The sequence below is a fragment of the Schistocerca gregaria genome, chromosome 6, assembly GCF_023897955.1.
Source record: "Schistocerca gregaria isolate iqSchGreg1 chromosome 6, iqSchGreg1.2, whole genome shotgun sequence".
NCBI classification, from domain to species: domain Eukaryota; kingdom Metazoa; phylum Arthropoda; class Insecta; order Orthoptera; family Acrididae; genus Schistocerca; species Schistocerca gregaria.
Window position 1 is genome coordinate 69,421,862 of NC_064925.1, and position 25,905 is coordinate 69,447,766.

The following is a 25,905-nucleotide window of genomic DNA, read 5'->3' on the forward strand; positions in this document are numbered from 1 at the left end:
AGATCAGCAGCTGAAAAATTATTGAAGAATTTCTCTTTCAGCGGATTTAGGAAATTCCCACTGGCAGTCCGTCAGGCTGATGGTATAATTTGCCATTGAAAACAAAATAGTTATATTTTACTAATATTCCCAGCAAACGAATTCGGTCAGTTATTGATAATTAGAAATATTTTTTTTAAGTACGTAAGTTTTTTCAACGATGTCAATGGTTGTTTGAACAGGTACGTTAGTGTATAGGTTCGTAGTGTCTAATGAAAAAACTTTATGGTCTTGATCACGCTGCTGAGTTTACTGACTACATTTTGACTCATGACAACAGAACCATAATTTGGAAAAAACATGGGACTTTTTTTATTTTTTCGTGAAGAAATTTTCTTAACTCTTGATATGTAATGTCCACGTTATTCAAAATCGGACGCTCGGGTGGTGACTTTTATGTATTTTGAATTAGGAAGGCAATTTTGGGGCCGGTGGATTCATATTAATAACCTGTTTTTTTATGAAATGGTTTGAGCAAATACGTAGCGCTGTAAACGGCTAGCCTAATTTCTTTTTGTATCATGAGGGTCAGATCCTCATCTAGCCCTGGAAAATTATCCTCCTCAAAAAATTGTACAGTTTTAGACATATATTCGTTCTCAGTAGAAATGATTGGAGCATTCCCTTTGGTTGACTTCGTTATAAGCTCCACATTAATATCTTTAATCAATTTCGTATCACATATCGACAGGTGTATTTAACTGCATGTTTCTCACAAATACTATATACATCATGACCTCCTCTCGTTTGTCGAGAAGCGTCTACTTTGTCACTATCAAGGGCTATCTTAAGATCTAAAATCCTATTTTCTACAGTACTTTTATCTGAAAGGTTCTGAATTACATTGTATTTAAGTCTTCTTTTCAGCAGGGCAGTTACTTTTGGTGTAAAATCTGTTTCACTCTTATTCTGAATTCAACTGAAAAATTTATGCTCAGACCTTTGAAAACTACTATCAACATGGTTTATACAGGTAAAAAGCTCTTAAGATTAGCCAGTCTCTTCTCGTGTCATTTTTCAATATAATTCTTGTAACTACCTAATCTGTCATTAATAAAATCCAAAAAGCATCAATTTGAAAATTAAAATGTAAGGGAAAAACTTTAGTGAGCTCATGATGGAAAACATAGGCCTCCACGTTCAATTTATCCTTCTCCTTGTGTAAAGCACCCATTCCCATAAAAATGCATTTTTCTACTCTGCCTTTCATCGTGCAGTCTTCGTACCTTTTTGTCACTTGACCAGATGAAAGTAATAAAAACTACTGCAGCTATTAAGGCCTTGATCCCACGTTATTAGACAAGATCATCCAAGGTTAAGCTTACGCTGAGGTGACCACTTTGGGCAGCAGTACAATACCTGACAGTAACGAGTACAAAACTGTTTTCTCGATTCAATTTTAGGCCCTATTTCTTATGAATTCGTCGTCATCCAATAAAGAAATATGGATTCAAACCTGAAAAAAAATTTCATTCACAATCTCAAGTCTACAGTTGCTCCGACACACAATTCAGGAGTGTATAAAATCATTTGTGATACGTGTACCGTTTATTATATGGGACAAAGTGGAAGGTCTTTTAGTTTCAGGTACAAGGAACATTCGGTGGAAAAAAGAGGCACTAATGCACACAACTGCACTATTGCTGATCAGCTGCTAATTTCCACACACAAACCGAAACGCGCTGAAGAAATTTCTATTTTATATAGAGAAAGGAAGGGTCATAGGCTCATTGTACTCGGAAAACTGGAGATTTTCAAGCATATTTTTAAGAACGATGTCCTCAACCTCAATGAACAGTTACAACTAGGTAACAAAAATGTTTTCAATGGTTTGAGTCCATTGCTCGCGGAATTTTTATGGCTTTATTTCTAATTATATTTTCCTTGCTTCTGGTTTTGAGACATTATTTTCTTCTAATCTCATAGATATGCGCTGCTGAAGTTACCTTCATTAGAATATTTTCTGGATTGTGCAGCTGTTTGTAAATTTTTTATGTCATTCTGTCCTTTACGTAATAGTAATTTCTGTTCAGCCTAACAGATAGCTCTGTTATACTTAATCTCCTTGGCTACTGTGTATTCTCAAAAGGAAATTAAGCTCTCTTTATATTTTGTTTCTAAAATTAACTGTCTTTTTTCAGTTATTTCTGTTTTCATTTTTCAAATGGGCACATGTGACTGTCCGCGCCTGGTAGGCGGCGTAACTCGTGTTGTTTTCGTGGGAGCAACGTAAGACACAGAGCCGATCAGTCTGATGTTGTTCCCAGCTGGGCACCCGTGGTAATAGCTAGAACATTATATTTTACTTGTTGACTTGAGCATAGCGTCAGCAGATTCTGACCATTTCTTTTTAGGAATGTAATTTTACCTAAGTGATCTTTGCGCCGAACGGAAATTGTCATCTTGGTTAGTGCGTTTTTGATCATACCTGATTTTCTGTGTATTATTTTATAGGATTTAGCAAAATTTCATTCAGATGAAGACACTCTAGTAGGTGTCGAAACGTAGGTTAGTGTACCTTAAGTGCAACCGGATGGCTGTTTAATCCTATGTCGAAAATTGTTTTAATACCATTATTGTCTAATTTCCCAATCTAATTCCCTCGATATCTCCTAATTCAATTCGATCTTGTAAACATTTAACTTAGACTACTTCTCTTGTTTCCACCTCAATCTCTATGTCCACCTGCAGTAGGATAAGCTTTGCTGTGAAATTTCCTCTCTCTTAGAATACACTTCACAGAAATAAAAACTTGACCACGAAAAAAAGCAAATCCGCCATATTATCGCCTAGTACACTAGACCACATTTGTGTGCCAGCGCGGAGCGGACCTTACTGCTGGTAGTGCCGCGCTCGCCTCTCCACACCGTCCGCTATCCAGTCCTCCAGTCCTCCAGACCTCCACCGCAGCCGTCCTCCGTCATCCCTATTCCCCCCTCGAGGCGCCTCTGTGTTGTAGAGAGGCAGCACGCCAGTGCGGGGAAACGAAAGTCGTGCCTGCGGGCGGGGGCTGCGGCGGTAAACATACGAGCGCGTGCCCGCGGCACTGTGCCGCAGGGATACCAATTCCTGAGAAAAAAAAGGGGAAGAAAATACGGCGGGCCGGGCGCCTCTCAGTCCGCTACAGCGGCCAATTCCTGGCACGGCTGCTGGCCTGGCATCGGCCACTTGCCGCGCCCTCTCGCCGAGTTTAATGGAGAGCAAACACTGAGCCGTGCTGTGCTGTGGTGGCGACACGCAGCTGGAAGGCGGCCCCACCCCTACCCTCACACAGCTCTGTCACCGACTCTCAGACGAGTGCTACGCGTTCGATCGAGAGCACGTTACCAAAGAGGAAAGCACATCTGACACATCGATCACTCGAATTTTTGGGATACGAAGTAATTTACAACATAGCTCGCCTGAAGCATCCAGTGCAAGGGGGCGACACCACTATTCTGATATTTGGGTACGCTATTAGTAGCGCAAACTGTGACTACACTACTTGATCTTAAATCTGACACCAACATACTTCTTTTCCTTTCCTGATCTGTCTTCATTAGTACTGAGTCATGAGTATACAAATTTTTCAAATTCAAAACCAAGCAGTATTTAATTACTCATAGTGAAGTTTGCAGTTAACCCGCCAGGTTAGCTGAGAGCGCTAATGCGCTGCTTCCTGGACTCGGGTTGGTGCGCCGGCACCAGATCGAATCCGCCAGGCGGATTAACGACGACGGTCGGTGTCCCGCCCACCCTGGATGTGGTTTTTAGGCGGTTTTCCACATCCCCCTAGGTGAATACCGGGCTAGTCCCCACATCCCGCCTCAGTTACACGGCTCGTGGACATTTGAACACTTTCGTACTATTCCATGGATTACACTAGTCGCAGACAGTTGGGGTACACTAATTCTGTCCCGGGGGTTGAGGTGGGGCGGCAGGAAGGACATCCGGCCACCCCTTCCACTAACATTGCCAAATCCAATTAACCATGCTGACCCTGCCTAACTGCGGGAAAAGGCACAAGCAAAAGAAAGAAAGTGAAGTTTGCAGTTATCTGATGACAAAATTATGGCCTAAGCAGTTTACATATGTATTTTTTCAGGCAGTTTCCACAGTCAGATGACATAGAACTGCATTAACTGGATTTTATTAGTACTATGGGTTTCGGCCATGAGCCATTATCTGGTACCCAACAACGCAACATTCCAGTTGACAGACAATATTATCACACTACAAATTACCGCCTATCCATCACTAATAATATACTTACGAAAATCATGAAACATGAATACTGAAACACGAAGCATTGAATATTTAATCCACATGAATAACGAAATGAAAACCTCATTCATAGCATTTATGAGTGCAGCAATCGTCCTATACGTATGAGATGACAGTGACACATACAAAGTGACTTGCCATCACAGCCCAGTTATGCTGAAAGATATAACTATGAACATATATCATAACGTGACAAATAACGTCATCATCATCATCATCAGTATTCTGCCCAAAGGAAGGTTTTCACATGGTAGTTCTCCAGGCTGTCCAGTCTTCTGCCATCCTCTTCAGATCTGCATAATTTCCTTTTCCCTTTATGTCGTCTATCACATTGTATCTCCCTCTTCCTCTCAGTCTTCTCCCACAAACCAATCCTTCCAAACCATCTACTAGCAAGCACTCCCTTCTCAATGAATGTCCCAACCAGTTCTTTTTCCTTTCTCTTAGAACCTTCAGCAGACATCTTCTCTCACCAACCCTTTCCAATTCTGTTTCATTACTCACTCTTTCCACCCAGCTTATTCTCTCCATTCTCCTCCACATCCACATCTCAAATGCTTCTAACCTTTTTTCATCTTCTCGTCTCAGCGTCAATGTTTCTGCCCCATATAGTGCCACACTCCAGACAAAAAATTTGGCAAGCCTTTTTCTTAGTCATTTGTCTAATTTGCCACATAAGAGTCTCCTCTTTCTGTTAAATGCCTGCTTCGCTATGACAATTGGAGTTTTCACCTCCTGGTGACATCTCAAGTCCTCAGTTATTCTGCTTCCGAGATATTTAAATTCACTTACTTGGCTAATGGTAGATTCTCCTATTTTAATATTGGACAGTCTGCGTCTTGTACTGATGACCATACTCTTTGTTTTTGCTGTGTTTATTTGCATCCCATATTTCACACAAGCTTCATTCAGATTATTGATGTATCCGCTCACTTTCTGCCACTAATACCATGTCATCAGCAAATCTTATACATTCTATTCTCTTTCCACCAATACATCATCCTCTTTTTCCATCTAAACTTTTCGCAATAATCTCTTCAAGGTATACGTTAAACAACAGTGGGGAGAGGCAACGACCCTGTCTAACACCTCGTACAATGCTGCTTCCTTCTGACATTTCATTTCCAATCCTTATCTTTACTTTCTGGTGTAAATATAGATTCTGTATCAGTCGTCTCCCTTTCCAATCTACTCCTTTCCTCTTCAAGATATCCATTAGCTTGTTCCACTGAACTCTGTAAAAAGCCTTTTCTAAATCTATAAAAACAGCAAAGATTTCTCTACCCTCTTCCATATATCTTTCCCCTATAGTTCTTAGCAGGCCAATAGCGTCTCTTGTTCCTTTTCCTCTTCTAAATCCGAACTGCTCCTCTGCAATACCTCTATCCAGCTTCCAATATTCAACACTCTCAGCAAGACTTTATCTGCATGAGAAATTAGACTGATGGTCCAGTGCTCTTCACATTTCTTAGTATTTCTCTTTTACTCTATTGGTATCATAACTGTTGCAGCGAAGTCCTCAGGCCATTCCCCTTTGTCAGATATCTCGTTACAAAGGTAGACCATTTCTTTTCTTGTCTTGTTTGCTAGGCTCTTCAACAGTTCTGCAGGCAAATCATCTATTCCACATGCCTTCCTATTCATCTCCTTCAGCGCCTTTTCTACTTCTGCTTCCAAGACGGTAAATCCCTTTCCATTTTCCGGCACATATTGCTCCTCTTCAACCTTAATTTCGGTTTGCATTTCATCCCCCTTATACAGACATTCAATATATTCTTGACATCTGTTCAAAACCTCCTGTGGTTCTTCTGCTAGAGTATCATCTGCTCTTTCTATTTCCATGTTATTCCTCTTTCTTTTACGTTCAGAATCTCACAAGCCAGTCTATACATCATTTCATACCTTCCCTCTCCCTCCATTTTCTCTATTTCGTCGCATTTTTGTTCCATCCATTTTTCTCTTGCTTCTTCAGTCTCTCTTCTTAATTCATTATTCAGTTTCCGGTACCTCTTTTTGCCTTCTACACGTTCACTGTCCCTTTCTTCCTTCCAAATGAGTCTACTCTCAATGTATTCCCCTCCCAAAGATCCGATGAGGGGAAGTTTCAACTCCGGAATCTTTCACATGGAGAGACATACCATGTACTGCATGGGAATGTAATGTGGTAGTTTCCCGTTAGTTTCCACATAGGCAGTAGGATGCCCAGCCTAAAGTCAGCCGCTCACCATGAGTCAGACGCTGTCTGTAGCCGCCCCTCTGCGGTTCAGTCGCTTCTTGTACTCTTTTTGTACCCATAGAGAAAAGGTGCCTCTTCCGCCAGATCCGCCGTACCGAAGCCGACCTTCTCGGCCTTCGCTGCCTTTGAGGTCTTCACCGTATCCCTGGCAATGGGCCCTCACGAGATACTACCACCCGGGCCAGATGAAACAAGGTTTTTTTTAAAGAGATGTTACTCCTTCCCCTCCTCCTTTCTCAACCGGGCTTGGGACCAGCTTTGGCGGAGTTACAAATAACGTAAAGAAAGCTAAATGTTATTTCCACTATTGTCATGTAACACAGTTACTTCTTTGAATGCACTTATGCCATACCGGACGCTGTGGCTGAGCAGTTCAAGGCGCTTCAGTCTAGAACCTCTCGACTGCTGCGGTCGCAGGTTCGAATCCTGCCTAGAGCATTGATGTGTGTGATGTCAGGGTAGTTAGGTTTACGTAGTTCTAAGTTCTAGGGGACTGATGACCTCAGATGTTAAGTCCCTTAGTGCTCAGAGCCATTTGAAGCATTTTTTGCAATGCTTCCACTCCGATGACAACTAGTAGCCGGTTTGAGAGCAGCGTCAGCGTCTCTCCTGGTGTATCTCACCAGAGGGTACCTGTGACCCTTTCCTCCACCTAAAGTGCCCCGCTGGCCCACAGCAGTTCAGTTTTCCTCTGCTAAACATTATGCTACATCTATATGGAACATACAAAAAATAAATTTATTCTTAGCTCCTAGGTCTTAACCCATGTGGACTTCTTATCGCTGCTTCACCTACAGCCTCTCGCCTGCTCCTCTGCACCTTGCTTTCCACTTTCAATCTCTCAGTACAGCTCTCCAATTCGTGGGACAATCTTCACGTTCTTTGATTTCAGACATAAAACGCACACAATTGTCAGTCTCGTGAGCAACTGAATGATCACTGGTGACATAATTTCCACGAATTGAGGAGGCCACTGATACTATCTAAGAAATTTCTTCTTTTGCTTTGCATTGTAAGAAGTGGATAGGATTACCCATTATAATAAGGAGGAGGAGATTAGTGTTTAACGTCCCGTCGACAGCGAGGTCATTAGAAACAGAGCGCAAGCTCGGGTGAGGGAAGGACTGGGAAGGAAATCGGCCGTGCCCTTTAAAAGGAACCATCCCGCCATTTGCCTGAAGCGATTTAGGGAAATCACGGAAAACGTAAATCAGGATGGCCGGAGACGGGATTGAACCGCCGTCCTCCCGAATGCGAGTCCAGTGTGCTAACCACAGCGCTACCTCGCTCGGTTACACATTATAATAACAAATCTGTATGTTGGTAATAATAAGTGCAACTGCTACAAATTATTGTTGTGTTAATTTTATTAAATATTTCTTGTAAGAACTGCAGATAAACGAATTGAGCGCTGGTGCATGGATAAAGATCACTATATTAGGGTTAACATTACTGTCAGATAAATATGATCAACTGCGAGGAAGATGGTCTCTCCAAAGTGTACTTGGAGGTGTTATGGAGACGAGGGGAAGAGATGTAACGAAGGCGGTAAATTTGGTCTACACTTAATGGTAAAAAAAGAGTACGCAGAAATTGTTGAAGAGCCGTCACTGTGATATTTTTCAAAGGTAGTTTATTTAACCGCCAAGGCGTATAAAACTCATCTTAATGTTATCAAAGGCTACACGAAGACTGGATAAATAAAAGTCTATGAAAAAGTCAACTGCTTTTTATTGCCAACGAACTTTGCTGTAGTGTATAAGTGTTGACATCTACGCACATAGAGGGTCGTCTCCTTGATAAATGAGTGCTAGCTCGACTCTGAACACAGTGCAGTCCCATCGGAATAGGTCTCTTTTCATCGTAACTGTTTTAATTTTGTCAGTAATTTCCCCCAGTGCGACATCAGCGTTCAATAATAATCAGAGTGCACTACTGCACGTAATGCCTCGTCACGTCTGTGTCTAAGGAGCTGTATAACCACAGAATTTGTCAGAAAAGAACAATGTCTAGTAGCGGCGGGAAGCAAAAGAAAGATGCAACGTTCTTGTAGAATCGCACTTTGGATACAACCTCAGACGGGAATTTTACGCGTCTCAATTTTCAACTACCTATAGTGCACTGAGGTAAAAACTATGAAAGAAGAACGATTAGAGGACTGAAACGCCGATAATGATTAGTAAAAAGAACTCGCGCATTTATTGACGAATGCCCAGCTTTGTACAAATAGTATCAGGTAGCAGACCCTGAAGTTCAACTGCTGTTCTAGAGGCTAAGGCTGGATAGTTCAAATGGTTCAAATGGCTCTGAGCACTATGGGACTTAACATCTGAGGTCATCAGCCCCCTAGAACTTTGAACTACTTAAATCTAACTAACCTAAGGACACCACGCATATCCATGCCCGAGGGAAGATTCGAACCTGCGACCGTAGCGGTCACGCGATTAAAGACTGAAGAGCCTAGAACTGCTCGGTCACACCGGACGGCACCTGGATAGTAAACGGTTCTTGTCCCACTACAAAGTTCACTGAATATCGGCTGGAGTGAACTCGCTAGATGTAGAAGGTGGTCTTCGCGGTAGTCGAGCTGACTTGAAACCACCTTCTGCTGTGGCGGTGGCGTATATCACTGCGACTTCTTCTTGGTGGGGCAATCTCTGGGCTATACACCGTCTCTGGACTGAGTTGAGTACCTACTGATGCCTGTGGTGCCGCTGTTTTGTTGTACATGCTGTATCAGGACATCACAGTCTTCTCCCCAAGCCTCCTGGCCGTGGTCGCGTATGGTTGCGATGTGAACTGACAGCGAGGGGGATCTTCTTGTGCAGGCGCTGCAGGTGGGCTGGGAACCGGGACTGAAGCCAGTGGCAGGCTCCCACCCACACTCAAGCATTCGCCCTGAGACCCCATGAAAAGCCTGTCGGACTGCAGGGACGGCGCCTGCCTGCAACCAAGGCCGGTGTCTCAAACGGTGCAGGGTCCCATCAGAGAGGAAGTGGGTAGCGCGCAGAGCCATCGCCCCTGGCGATATGGACGTCCATGGGAAGCACCTGGGCTTGAGATGCCATCTGGTCTGTGGCAGATTGCCTTGACTCTCGTTCCTGGCTGCGTGCTGAACCTGTAAAACAAAACGGAACAGCAGGATCATGGAGTCGCAGAGGGTGAAACTGGTTCTCGTGTCTTCTGAGCAACGTCCCTGTAGGGGAAGAAACAAAGATCGTGTGTCCAAGGACGCATGAAACGGTCCCCGGTCCCAGATGCTGTCAGGGCCAGAATGTCCTGAAGAGTATTGAGTCCTGGATCTGAAAATGAGAATCATTTTACTGATGGTACTCTTCGTTGGTGCGTGACGCAGATGACACATGGTGCGACGCCGGCGGCCGTGCAGGAGTTCTGACCGGAGAAGGTCCATTTTGAGACATTGCAGGATAGGTGGACAGAAAGATTGCAAGGCCTGCTCTTGTGAGTGGGTTCCACGGAATTTACTCATATGCGGCTTGAATATACGTGCAAAACGTTCAGATTCACTATTTGATAGTGGGTGGGCCGATGCTGTGGTCGCATTTATCAAATCCCTGTGAGGTGAACTGCGGTTTATTACCAGACACTAACACTTCCGGCAAGCTCTTGATTCAAAAAAATTAAGTGTTTTGATGGTACAGGACGACGTCGTAGAGTTAGCGTTCATCGGAATCACAAAGAAAAAACGACTTAAGGCATTCACCAGAATAAGCCATCACGTGTTTCGAAAAGGTCCCGAAAAACCAATGTGGGTGCGTTTCCAGGGATCGCCGGGGCGAGGCAGATCAGAATAGCCTGTTGCTCCATCCACGCAGCATCTTGGCGTCCATCTGAGGCCAAGAACCATGGAGCTGAGCAGCATGCTTTGTCCTCACAACATCTCCTTGTCTCTGAAGCAAGAAACTTAAAAATCCTGAAGAAGGGTGTGTGGCATATTGACCTGGACCTGTTCATTTTCAGTGCGTAACGGTAAAACACCACGCTGTAATGAGAAGGCTTAGTGGTGAGTTAAATATCCATGTACGTCCGGCCGAACGATGTCTTCCACCCGCCTTAGCCGTACTGCGCGCATGTAACTCAACGCAGTGCTTAAATCCGCATTTTCAGCTGTCTCCTGTGCCATGCGACGGACGTCCACGGGAAAATTGGAAATTGCCGAAGTCTTCAGAACACCAATCTAGCAACAAGATGCTTCAGAGGAGTCAAACTGATCATCATCATACAGCGGTAACCTTGACAACCGTAGGTCCTTACAAGATTTCATAATTGCAGTTTGACAACAATGAAGCTCATCGTTGCAATTTGTGTGCCGTCTGTGGCGGAACAGGCGTGGTTGGGTGGAAGAGTGAAGTGAGTGGCTATTGTTCTACGACCAAATAGAACTTCCTTCCATAGAGCTGATGATAAAACTTGGTTACACCGAAAATGATGACCAGTGCTCCTTTCCTGAGTCGTAGCAACAAGTTTGGAGGCAAATGCTATTGGACAGTCCGTTGATTCAACACGATGCGACACAACGGCGGATAGGCCAAGAGAAAAAGCATCGACCACTTACACCACTTCCTTAGCCAGATTAAAACATATGACGCACGTGTTACTAAGAAGCACCTATATCAATTCTTCAAAAGCCAACTGACATTCCTTCGTCCAAGCAAACGTAACGTCCGTATGCCGTAAATTGTGATGCAGAGCTGCAATCTGGGAGGTGAAATGTATGAAATTTAAGTAATCGTGCAGTTTTTGTAACACTGCTTACAGTTGCTTTAGATTTTTGTTACCTTTCAAATCTTTGACGGCTCGGAAATGAGATTGGGTGGGGTGAATGCTCTGCACATTAATGATATATCCATCTGCAAAATAGAGCACTTGTCTTTCCGACGCTTGAAAAAGGTTCTCGAGATTGGCTAAATGATCTTCTGCACGAAGCCCAGACACGACAGTATGATCCAGATAATTTTGGAAAGAAGGTAGTTTGTCAGCTTTAAAAAGTGGTGAAAAATCACTGGTGCTGAGCCGCTACCAACTGGAGGTAAGCATCTGCCAAGTCTGTCTCAGAAAAATAACGATCCTCGACTAATCTGTCCATCAAATCCTGTGGGGGAAACAAACGGTATGTTTCCAACACGCTCTGAAAGTTCACAGTCGACTTAAAATCAACACCCACTCGAAGACGTTTTGAAGATCTCCGAAAGATGACTGTTGGGGACGATTACTGGTTTCTACTGCGTGGCTTGATGACCTCATCAATTTATTTTGCAATAATTATTCGGCGACCGTTTCTCTAAGGGCAGTGGGAACTTGCATGCCTCGACAAAACTTAGGTTGTGTATTGTCTTTGAGTGACACATGAGCCAAAAAACTGTTCACACAACCAAGACCACTGCTAAGAAGTTCACTGAATTTGTCACACAGAGCTTAACGGTTCTCTGTCTGCACATATGTTGAAATATGCAACACCGGGATTTTCTCTCCATTATAAGCTGACAACACATGTGTAGCTGGACTCAGTATTGGTAAACCTAATCAAATGGTTCATTTGGCTCTGAGCACTATGCGCCTTAACTTCTGAGGTCATCAGTCCCATAGAACATAGAACTACTTAAAACTAACTAACCTAAGGACGTCACACACTTCCATGCCTGAGACCGGATTCGAACCTGCGACCGTAGCGGTCGCGCGGTTCCAGACTGAAGCGCCTAGAACCGCTCAGCCATAATGGCCGTCAAAGGAGAACGAAGAAAGCAGTGAAACACTGATAATGATTAGTGACAAGAATATAATGATTTAATGACGGAAACTCAGCCTTGTATAAATCGGCTCAGGCAGCAGAGCCTGAAGTTCAACTGCCATTCCAGAAGCTAAGGCTGGATGGTAAACAGTTCCTGCCTGTCCCACTAGAATGTTCATTGAAGACAGGCCGGTGTTGACTCGCTAGAAGTGGACGGTGCTGCGCAAAGTACACTGGCACAAGGCGGTCTTCTCGGTAGCCGAGCTGACATGGAGCTGCTCTCTGTAGCGTGGGTCTGGCGCATATCACTTGTCTGGTGGCGCCACCGCTGCGACTTCGTGAGGCGCCAATCGCAGGGACTGCACGTTACGCCGTCTCTGGATTGGTTTTGCCGACCTATCGGAACCTGTGGTGCAGCCTGGTGGTGCGTGCTTTTCTTGCGACACCTCAGTTCCAGCACTTTCAGAGTACGGCGACTGTGAAAATTCTAGTAACACAGGAACTCTTTCAAAAGTTGCTAGGTAAACTCTATCCTGATAAAGGATTCTTAGGAATTCAACACGCAACACAGACCTTTTAGTTTTACACATTCCAAACAGAAGAAATAATGAACTTTTATTACTTTTGAGTAATAAGTATATAAGCAACCATTAAAAGTGTTAATCGTAGAAAGGGCTCTAATTTTGGGAGAATTTTAAGTGTAATATTACACTACCGACCATTAAAACTGCAGCACCAAGAAGAAATGCAGATGATAAACCGGTATTCATTGAACAAATATATCATGCTAGAACTGACTTGTCATTACATTTTCACGCAATTTGGGTGCATAGAGCCTGAGAAATCGGTACCCGGAACAACCACCTCTGGCCGTAATAACGGACTTGATACGCCTGGGCATTGAGTCAAATACAGCTTGGATGGCATTTACAGGTGCAGCTGCCCATGCAGCTTCAAGACGATACCACAGTTCATTAGGAGTAGTGACTGGCGTATTGTGACGAGCCAGTTGCCCGGCCACCATTGACCAGACGTTTTCAATTCGTGAGAGGTCTGGAGATTGTGCTGGCCAGAGCAGCAGTCGCACATTTTCTGTATCCAGAAACGTCCGTACAGGACCTGCATCATGCGGTCCTGCATTATCCTGCTGAAATGTAGGGTTTCGCAGGGATAGAATGAAGGGTAGAGCCATGGGTCGTAACACATCAGAAATGTAACGCCCACTGTTCAAAGTGCCGTCAATGCGAACAAGAGGTGACCGAGACGTGTAACCAATGGCACCCATACCATCATGCTGGGTGAGAAGCCAGTATGGCGATGATGAATACGTGTTTGCAATGCGCATTTACCGCGATGTCGCCAAACACGGATGCTGTAAACAGAACCAGGATTCATCCGAAAAAATGACGTTTTCCCATTGGAGCACCCAGGTTCATCGTTGAGTACACCATCGCTTGCGCTCCTATCTATGATGCAGCGTCAAGGGTAACCGCAGTCATGGTCTACGAGCTGATAGTCCATGCTGCTGCAAACGTCGTCGAACTGTTCGTGCAGGTGGTTGTTGTCTTGCAAACGTCCCCATCTGTTGACTCAGGGATCGAGACGTGGCTGTACGATCCGTTACAGCTATGCGAATACGACGCATGTCATCTCGACTGCTAGTGATAAGAGGCCGTTGGGATCCAGCACGGCGTTCCGTATTACCCTCCTGAACCCACCGATTCCATATTCTGCTAACAGTCATTGGTTCTCTACCAACGCTACCAACAATGTTGCGATACGATAGACCGCAATAGCTATAGGCTTCAATCTGACCTTTATCAAAGTCGGAAACATGGTACGCATTTCTCCTCCTTACACGAGACATCACAACAACGTTTCACCAGGCAACGCCGGTCATCTGCTGTTTGTGTATGACAAATCGGTTGGAAACTTTCCTCATGTCAGGACTTTGTAGGTGTCGCTACCGGCGCCAGCTTGTGTGAATGCTCTGAAAAGATAATCATTTGCATATCACTGCATCTTCTTCCTTTCGGTTGAATTTCGCGTCTGTAGCATGTCATTTTCGTGGTGTAGCAATTTTAATGGCCAGTAGTGTAAATTATATAGTGGTTCATCCGTGCTGCGTAACTTTTCGTATGCTTTGCTGTGCAGCCTGGTGCCTTCGCAAGAGCTGAGCGGACTTGCCCACCACAGATGAATTTCATGGACAGCAGTAATTCATACAAGGGAGCACTGTTAGTGTTCTACTGCTGTTCACCTGTACCAGTTTTGTGAATGAGATCTCCTCATACTAAGAAGCAGAATATTGTTTATTTGTTTCACAGTAGTTAATTCAGTGATTAGTCACACAATGCATTGTAATGTCGTGCATTTAAAGTGCATGAATTATTGTATGTGTTGTTAAGTTAGAGTGATCACAGGACGGAACATTAACATCCAACAGCGAACTTCGTTCATGGTTAGGACCCGTTCAAAGGACAGTAAAATGTAGCGTGAACGAGAAGCAAGTATCCAGTCCATTTCTGAACATTTTTTTAGTAGCAGAGCAACAGATTTGCATCTGGCAGTCAAGGATCCATTAGGGTAAATCTTAAGGCACGACTCTTACCGATGTTTTTGTACAAGTAGTTACTATACAAACTAAGCAATCTGAAATGAACACAAAGGCAGAAAGAGTTCTAACTAACCAATATTTACAGTCGATAACTACGCATGTTTCAGATATAGCTACAAGACACGAACAAATGTCGAAACAAATAACACAATTGCTGTCAAGCGCAGGAACAGTTTCTGAACGAACTGACAAGCGGTTTCACAGCAGTAGAGCAGTTAAATACGACTATTAATACGAGGGCAACTATTTATTCACAGACTATATAAAAGAGTTACTTTTTATTCACAAACTATATAAAAGAGTTACAAGTTGGCACCTGTTACTGTCCTTCAAAGTAGTCACCAGCGTCGTGTAGTACCCGTTGTCAGCGATGTGGAAGGCGTAGTATACCATTACCATAGCCTGTTCTGTTGATGGTGCGAATGGAGCGGTCAAAAGTTATGGTGATTCTCGTGTACGAATGTGAGGGTGTTAACCTAACGCATTACGTTCCTCCACGGAAGACCGTCAATGCACAGTGCTACTGTTCGCTTTGCGAAAGAAGCGGCAACACTCAGGTCACTGAGCAAAATGTGGTGAATCAGTACCAGCGGTCGGTTGGTGTTAAGGTTTAAGTACAGCCGTCTGGAGCATCTGATGGGTCATTATTTTAACCCAAATACATAATCAATTCGCTGGTATATACAATTTTTGTACAAATTTCAAAAATTCAATGTTTTAAAAAAAGCTAATGTATGATTTAATCGGGAGCCATCACTTTCCGTTTGCTCCTTCTTGGCTCCCTCATATGAATGTGCAGAGAATAGTGTCATATATTTACTTTACTAATATACTGCATAATCGTTGTTGTAATCTGTTTCATTCGTTTGTGTGGTCACTATATTTCTGACCTACTGTAAAGTAACATCTGTATGTTCAGACTATTTAAGCCACTGGATGTTAACGGTTTGATGGCCTGAAACTCGCGCCCCCTAGGCGCAGTGTTGGATGTACATATATGTCTTTCCAAAATCAAACCTGCAGAGTAATTTTCTTTTTTACGAACACCCATCTTCACTGCTATTGTTACGCCAAACACTTTTTTTGAGCCACCATTCTTGTAATTTGTTTTATGCAACCCACTACGAAATCCTTTACTGTGCCAACCTTTTCATCCAACAACAGGAACTGCACTCTACGTCCTCTATTATTTGGTGCGTTTCTAAGCTCTGTCTACCTCTGTAGCTTTTACCATCTACAGCTACCTCTAGAACCATGGAAGGTATCCCCTGATGCCTTAACAGATGCCCTATCATCCTGTCCCTTCTTCTTGTCAGTGGTTCCCAAGCATACCTTTCCTCGCCCATTCTGTGGAGAACCTCGACATTCCTTACCTTATCAGCCCACATAAATTTCAACATTCCTATGTAGCACCACATCCCAGATGCTTCTATTCTCTTGCTTTTCCCTTTTCCCACAGTCCACGTTCCACTGCTATACGATACTGCGCTCCAAATTTGCATTCTAAAAATTTTTTCCCCAAACTGAGACCTATGATTAATACTAGTAGACTTCTACGGACGAGAAATGGAATTTATGCCAGTGATAATCTGATTTTTTTATGTCTTGCTTGCTCTACCCATCATGGGTTATTTGTTGCCTAGGTAGCAGAATTCCGTAACTTAATCTACTTCTAATTTCTTCTACTTCCCATTATGTAAGACATGTTACAACAATGTGGTGGCAGTAATGTTTACAGTCGATGTATACAACAAGTTAAAAGAAGGTCCTATCACAGAGTTATCATTGTAATTAATCCCTCAAATTGAATAAAATTAATAAAGTTAAATGTTTTAATGTTCTCATTTTCGTCTTTCTTCGATTTACTCTCAGTCCGCATCGTGAACTCATTAGACTATTCATTACATTCTTCTTCACTTTCACTACAGATGGAAATGTTATCAGCGAGTCTTATCATTGATATCGTATCACCTTGAATTTTAAATCCACTCTTGAAATTTTATTTCTGTCATCGCTTCTTCGACGTATAGATGTAAGAGGAGGAGCGACAGACTACACTCCTTTACAGCCCATACTGTTCGTTCTTGGTCTTCCACTCCTACTGTTCCCTCTTGGTTCTTGTACGCATTCTATATTAGCTGTCTTTCTTGATAGCTCACCCTGTTTTACTCTGGATTCGAACGTCTTGCATTGTAATGTTACATTTTCACGGTCCTTCGTCACCTAGTTCCTACGCTCTCCTACGATGTTGTCTGCGCACGACTTCCACTAGAATATGAGTTTCTGGGTGCAATAATTTCTGTGCAACATAGCAGCATTTGTTTTAACATTAAGACAAGACACCTTTGACATAATTTCCAGTATTATTCTGCTGCTGTCGTCTCCGTCGTGTGTCCCACCTCCCGAAAAATAAACATTAAAACATTTAACTTTATTAATTTTATTTAATTTGAGGGATTAATTACAATGATAACTCTGTGATAGGACCTTCTTTTAACTTGTTGTATACATCGTCTGTAAACATTACTGCCACCACATTGTTGTAACATGTCTTACATTTTTTCATGTCGTATAATACTGTCGAGTACTTAAAAATGGATGAGCGGTACACGAACAAAACAAAGTAATTGGATAATCATTAAAAACAGCAACGTTTATTAAAAACAATTAAATCATAGGTATCTACCTTACGTCGTAATACAAAAGTTAAGGGCTACATTTTTTATTTCCTTTGCCTGTTCATAGAGTAAACTTGTTTATATCAAATCTAAATTTTTTATGACGATTACATTTAACATTATAAAAGAAGCAATAAATACAAGATGCCCGACTTCACGTTCGAAAAAAGTGAAGTGGCGTAGTGCTTCTTTATCTTTCGGCCTCAGTAATGTCTGTTCATAACGTTCTCGCTCAACAACATTGTTATCTGTGCGTTAACATTAAATTCTTTCATGCACGATCCAAATACCAGATTAATTCACAGTATATTGGATATGATAAAACAAGTGAAAATTTTATTGTCATCTATTTTGTAACGTGAACACAGGTTTACATCAAATGTCAACACAGTTAAGCGGAATGTCTATATTGACTAGTTTGACCACAAGCATATCAAATACAATGTTACCATAAAATGAAATATCATGTAGGAAAAGGCAATAATCGCTGATACTACAGCATTGAAAAGTGCCTACCAAAGCATGCCTAATGTGACAAAACAGTTGTCTGACAAACAAACTCAAATCAAAGAATCTGTTTGTTAGCTGGATTAAAACTGCTAAGCAAAACACTAAGATTAACCTTCAGTTTGATACACATAGAGAAAGCTTTTATAAGGATTCTTCCAAATGGATTCCTAGTAATGGAACTGAACCAAACTAAAACACTGCTAAACAATGATTTACCGCAGCGGTGAAATAATTTCAGACACTCATTAGTAACATACAATAGGAGTCATCGGTTGGAACACTAACAGTACATGGCACATTGCCTTTTTTTATTACCATACATAGTGGAAGTATATATTCCATACACTACACAGCGAATTGTTTAAGAACAAAACAAATCATGCAGGTCTGTCACAGAAGCATCTATCCTGTGGAAAGAGTGCAGCACTTTCTTGCAGTCCCTTTTATTACGTGAATATATATTTGGAAACAAACAGTTGCATATGGGATTTCTGAGGTCAAAAGGGTGTTAACATAATATAATTAACATATACATATACAGGGTGATTCAAAAATGCATGTAAATATTTTAAGGGTGTATTTGTGAGGTAAATATAACACAAAAATGTTGTATACAATTTTTGCTATACTTGGCTTATTACAGAGTTATGAACAAAACATGATAATACATTCAATACAACGTAAAGTATTTACTTCCCAGAGTTCACAGTTTAATTACAGTGCATTTGGACTAAAAACGCAAACTGGTAAATAAACGTGACGTAATAAACTGAAACAATTCCTCGCGAATACTGTATTACTTTAGTCCCTGTTGATTGAACTAAATCAATGCAAAATAACTAAGGAAAATACGTGAAGAATTTACAGACTGTACTGTACTGTATTTGCACAAATCTTAAGGCAATGCATGTTCAAAATGCTGTCCCTGAACTTGCAGACAGACCCGTGCTCGTCGCCGCAATGATCTCTGCACATTACACAGTCCGTTCAACTCTCCACGAATAATTTCACAGCCACCTTCAATTCTTTGTTGTAGCACTTCTCTGTTCGGTACTGCAGAAGAATACACCAATGTCTTTAGTCGGCCCCATAAATAAAAGTCTAAAGGGTTCAGGTCAGGTGATCTGGCTGGCCAAGCAATTGGTCCTCCGCGACCTATCCATCGATGTGGATACGCATCATTGAGGTACGCCCTTACGTTGCGGCTGTAATGGGCAGGAGCACCATCGTGCATAAACCACAAGGTGGCTCGTGTTGCAAGAGGGACATCCTGTAACAATCCAGGCAATTCCCCCTCCAAAAATTCGCGGTAAGCGTGCCCAGTCAGCCTTGGAGGTAGAACATGAGGTCCGCGTAAGTCATACCCCACAATACCACACCAAATGTTTATGGAGAATTGATGTTGATATCCACGCACAATTCTCGCGCCAGGATTCTCGACAGCCCACTGGTGCATATTATGCGAATTGATTACACCCGCACGAGTAAACATGGCCTCATCTGTGAATAATATCCGCCGAATGAACATTGGATCATTCAAATGACGCTCTTGTAACCACTGGCATAATTGCTGACGGCGAGGATAGTCTGCAGGTGTCAATTCGTGCACTTTGTGCAGGTGAAATGGATGCAACTGTTGTCTCCGAAGCAGCCGCCATACAGTAGATTGTGGAAGTCGTACAGCTACACTAATTTGTCTCGTACTGATGGCTGGATCTTGGTCTACCAGGTCCAAAACATGTTCCTCGACGTTCACTGCATGCTCAAGTGGTCGACCTGAATGTGGCCCGGGACGAATGCCATACTCCCGCATACGTCTGTCCACAGATACAAACGTCTGATGACTTGGTAACCGTCGTCTTGGAAACAGCTCACTGTACCTTCGTCTTGCTGCAAGTGCGTTTCCATCTGCTGCACCATACACAAGGTGCATATCAGCATAGTCACTGTTTGAGTACATCATGTGCACGAAACCTGTAGCCTTCCGACGATGAATGAACGACAGGAAGTATGTTTCCGTTACCAACAACATCAGCGCCATCTTCTGTACAGTAGGAGTAAACAGCAATTGCAAACACAAACAAACACTATTCATGCAGTTTCGAATCAACTGTTGGGAGATACGTATGTGCATTACGTACCAGAATATGGCATCCTGCTGCATGCACTGACGTCGTTTTGATACGGACATGACTTTCGTATTTTAACGACAACTCTGGAATTAAACGTTTATGGAAAAACATTTATAGAACATTTTTGTCTTATATTTACCTCACAAATACACCCTTAAAATATTTACATGCATTTCTGAATCACCCTGTATAATATGGAAATTTGTCCTACGAAATATACTGTGAGAATACATTCATCATGCCATGGACCCAGAAAGCAGTAGCGACTTGTGACGTCAGACAAAGAAACTATGTTTAACTGTATGCTGGAAATCCTACTGCAGTGAGTCCAATCATTATAAGAATAACTGACGATTACATACCAATAGTTGGCAACCCTGCTTTGCTTTCAGAGAAACCATAAAATTTAACTTATCAAGCATGGATAACATTTCTATATCAACATAAAATGAAGCATATACTAATACCACGATACTGTCATTTATCTTCTCAGTAAACTCATCAGATCATCAAAACCTAAAAATGATATAGGCAAAATGTCTGTAGGGTGCGAAAAGTGGAAACTGGCAAAATAGTGAAAAGTGTGAAATCATTCACATGAGTAGGCCTCCTACCAGTAAAAGGAATACGCTAAATTTCGGTTTTACGGTAAATCACACAAAGCCGGAGACTGTGAACTGAACAAACAAATGAGCATCTTAATTTGGAAAGATCACAAAGATAATATCGTGGGCAAAGCGCACCAATGACTGTAATTGGCAGAACACTTACAAGATGTAACAGATCTGCTAAAGAGACTGCTTACACGAAGCTTTGTCCGTCCTCTTCCGTAGTATTGCTGTGCGCTGTTGGATCTACATCAGACAGAATTGGTGTACATATCGAAAAAGTTCAAAGAGGGGTAGCTCTTTTTGTATTATCGCGAAACAGGTGAGAAACTGCTACAGATATGATACCAAATTGGGGTGGCAATTATTAAATCAAAGGTACTTTTCGTAGCGACAGAATCTTTTCACGACATTTCAAAGAACAGTTTTGTTCCCCGCATACGAAAATATGTTTTTGGCAGGCACCTACGCTAGAAGAAATTACCATTATAATAAAATAAGAGAAATCAGACCTCGCACGGATAGATTTAAGTGTTCGTTTTTCCTGTGCGCTGTTCTAAATTGAAACGGTAAAATCAACTTGAAGCTACTTCGATGAACCCTCTGCTAGCCTCTTAATTGTGGACTGCAGAGTTTTCATGTAGATATAGATGTATCCTATACTTCTGTATCCAAAACACATGATGCCTTTCATGTCATGTCAGAGACAACGTAAAGCGTGCTCTTTTGTTCTGGTAAATGGTTTTGACTCTCTTTTACAAGTAAATGGGACTTACAAAATGAAAATACCTCTGGAGTGCTGTATCATTATCTTCGAAGCCCATTTACTGTTCGCCGTTGCTTTTGTTGGCTGTAGGTACGTGAATTAGGATGAAATGCGTGGTATTTTGGTTTCAATGGAACTGAAATCGCAACAGCCGTATGAATGGCAGGACTGTCGAGATATCGTTGGATCTCCTTCACAATACACTGAGCCATTTCCAACATCCTTTTCTGTAGCCAACCTTGGAATACTCTTGCTGATAAACATGTCACTCATTCCGAAACATGAATCCACTGCTAATATACAGCTGTCACATTTACGTCTTTTATTCTTTTGTTGTACAAGCAGTATCTTTTTATATGCAGCCAGTCCAGACAGTATGAGTGAATTACTTATCTTCCGTAATTTCCTGTGTGCAATATGCTCAGCACCAAACACCACAATCATTTTGTGTTAACAAGTACTGCTCGTCAGAAAGTCAAAAATCTTTTGCATCAGAATTATTGAGATGGTGGAGAATCTTAATCTCATTATTTGTGATAAGCAATTAAAGGTTATAAATGAATACTTAACCTTCTTAAAAACTTAAACAACGTACACTTTATATAGGGTGGTCAGAAGCAGTCTTAAAAGCTTGTAAGGATGTTGCAGGGTAAGCTGTACTGAGAAAGAATCGTTAAGGAATAAATTAGCTACGGTGCCCTATTTCCAAATTAATTAGCATTGAAGGCTGCGTGAGCAAATTCAGCGGGGTTTCCGGTGATAGTGCCAGAAAACCTCTTTCTTCGGTTGTTTTCATCAGACCGAACGAACGTACCTTCTGCTCACAAATTTATCATTTCGGGAAAAGACACATTTTAACAGGTAATGAGCATTTTAAAAAGTGGTAACTCACGGATGCTCTACTGTCTGTGAATTACCTAATTTTAGCGCGTGGAAGTGCTTGAATTTACAACTGCAAAGATCTGATTGGGTAACTTCAGTGCTAAGTGAATCTGAAACAGCGTAATGAATCGAAATTTTTTCTTAACAATTTGTTCTAAGCGCAACCTGCTCCTCAACGACCTTAAAAACTTGTCCGACCGTTTTTGACCACCCTGTAGATCCAGCATGGCTTCATAGAAGAAATTCTAAGTGGCTACCGCTAGTTTCAGTGCGTACCTTACAGCGACACATAAAGCTTAGTTGTAAGGCCTCAAACATGACAATGTTCCTTTTTTGTTTTTCCGGACAATAGTTTCTCTATTGCAAGAGCACAATTCTGGCTCTCGAGCCCTATAGATAGTGCAAACCATGTCGCTCGGTGAGCAACCACCGCTAAGTGACGGCAGTGAAGTGATGTACACTCCTGGAAATTGAAATAAGAACACCGTCAATTCATTGTCCCAGGAAGGGGAAAATTTATTGACACATTCCTGGGGTCAGATACATCACATGATCACACTGACAGAACCAAAAGCACATAGACACAGGCAACAGAGCATGCACAATGTCGGCACAAGTACAGTGTGTATCCACCTTTCGCAGCAATGCAGGCTGCTATTCTCCCATGGAGACGATCGTAGAGATGCTGGATGTAGTCCTGTGGAACGGCCTGCCATGCCATTTCCACCTGGCGCCTCAGTTGGACCAGCGTTCGTGCTGGACGTGCAGACCGCGTGAGACGACGCTTCATCCAGTCCCAAACATGCTCAATGGGGGACAGATCCGGAGATCTTGCTGGCCAGGGTAGTTGACTTACACCTTCTAGAGCACGTTGGGTGGCACGGGATACATGCGGACGTGCATTGTCCTGTTGGAAGAGCAAGTTCCCTTGCCGGTCTAAGAATGGTAGAACGATGGGTTCGATGACGGTTTGGATGTACCATGCACTATTCAGTGTCCCCTCGACGATCACCAGAGGTGTACGGCCAGTGTAGGAGATCGCTCCCCACACCATGATTCCGGGTGTTGGCCCTGTGTGCCTCAGTCGTATGCAGTCCTGATTGTGGCGCTCACTTGCACGGCGCCAAACAGGCATACGACCATCACTGGCACCAAGGCAGAAGCGACTCTCATCGCTAAAGACGACACGTCTCCATACGTCCCTCCATTCACGCCTGTCGCGACACCACTGGAGGTGGGCTGCACGATGTTGGGGCGTGAGCGGAAGACGGCCTAATGGTGTGCGGGACCGTAGCCCAGCTTAATGGAGATGGTTGTGAATGGTCCTCGCCGATACCCCAGGAACAACAGTGTCCCTAATTTGCTGGGAAGTGGCGGTGCGGTCCCCTACGACACTGCGTAGGATCCTACGGTCTTGGCGTGCATCCGTGCGTCGCTGTGGTCCGGTCCCAGGTCGACGGGCACGTGCACCTTCCGCCGACCACTGGCGACAACATCGATGTACTGTGCAGACCTCACGCTCCACGTGTTGAGCAATTCGGTGGTACGTCCACCCGGCCGCCCGCATGCCCACTATACGCCCTCGCTCAAAGTCCGTCAACTGCACATACGGTTCACGTCCACGCTGTCGCGGCATGCTACCAGTGTTAAAGACTGCGATGGAGCTCCGTATGCCACGGCAAACTGGCTGACACTGACGGCGGCGGTGCACAAATGCTGCGCAGCTAGCGCCATTCGACGGCCAACACCGCGGTTCCTAGTGTGTCCGCTGTGCCGTGCGTGTGATCATTGCTTGTACAGCCCTCTCGCAGTGTCCGGAGCAAGTGTGGTGGGTCTGACACACCGGTGTCAATGTGTTCTTTTTTTCCATTTCCAGGAGTGTATATGTGGCGTGCTGTTTGTTGTATGCATCGACGCACTGAGACACCTTGACGTGGAGAGGTGACATGCTGGTTAGAACGAACTAACGTGTTTCTACGTGCCACTGAGCACGCTTTCGATGAAGCTGTCTGACTTGTTCGCGTATCAATGTGGGCTGTTCATTGTGTCTAGAGGGAATGGTGTACCGTTTGCAGCCGCGCGACAGGGTCTAAGAACAGTGGTCGTAACGAGACCCCAACCGACCTGCATTGGAGCCGAGTGACCCGACTTCTCAATAACAGTGAGTTTTAATTCCGAAAGGAATTGCTATTCTTGGTGGATGCACGTCAATCTCAAAGTTCTTCCGAGTGATCATTGAGAAGGAAACCACAGGTCAATGCGCATTTGCATTTAAAGTCGGGTATATCGCTAATGGTCATTACTCACAGCACATCAGAACACTAAAAGTTTCCACTCGGCGAAAGAAATAAAATCCTTCCTACAGCTTAGCGCTCTCTCTCTCTCTCTCTCTCTCTCTCTCAGTCTCTCTCTCTCTCTCTCTCTCTTTTGTGTTTGAGTCATCTGTCTTCTGACTCGTCTGATGGCCCTGATTTCCTCTGCTGTTCGAACTCCTTCACCCAAGAGTAGCACTTGCAACCTACGTCCTCAACTATATGCGGGATGTATTCCTACAGCCTCTACAGCTCCCTCAGGTACCACGCAAGTCATTCCCTGATGTCTTAACAGGTGTCCTATCATGTTGTCCCTTCTCTTTGTTAGTATTTTCCACATATTCCGAGTGGTTCTAGGCGATTCACTCTGGAACCGCGCGACCGCTACGGTCGCACGTTCGAATCCTGCCTCGGGAATGGATGTGTGTGATGTCCTGAGGTTAGTTAGGTTTAAGTAGTTCTACGTTCTAGGGGGCTGATGACCTGAGATGTTAAGTCCCACAGTGATTAGAGCCATTTGAACCACATATTCCTTTCCTCTCCGATTCTGCGCGCAACCTCCTCATCCCTTATCTTATCAGTCCACGTGATTTTCAACATTCTTCTGTAGCACTACATTTCAAATACTGACATTTTCTTATGTTCCGGTTTTCCCTCAGTCCATGTTTCACTACCATACAATGCTGTGCTCCAGACACACATTTGTAGAAGTTTCTTCCTCAAATTAAGGTCTATGTTTGATACTACTAAACTTCTCTTGACCAGGAATGCCCATTCTGCCAGTACTAAGTTTCTTTGATTTCCTGCTTGGTCCATCCATCATTGGTTATCTTCCTGCCTAGGTAGCTCAAATTTATCTACTTCGTGACCACCAATCCTGACGTTAAGTTTGTCGCTCTTCTTATTTCTCCTACTTCTCATTCCTTTTGTGTTTATTCGATTTACTCTCAATCCGTATTCTGTACTCATTAGACTTCTCATTCCATTCAGCAGATGCTGTAATTCTTCTTCACTTCTACTTAAGATGCATTGTCATCAGCTAATAGTAGCATATCCTTTCACCTTGAATTATAATTCCACTCCTGAATGTTTCTTTTATTACAGTTATTGCCT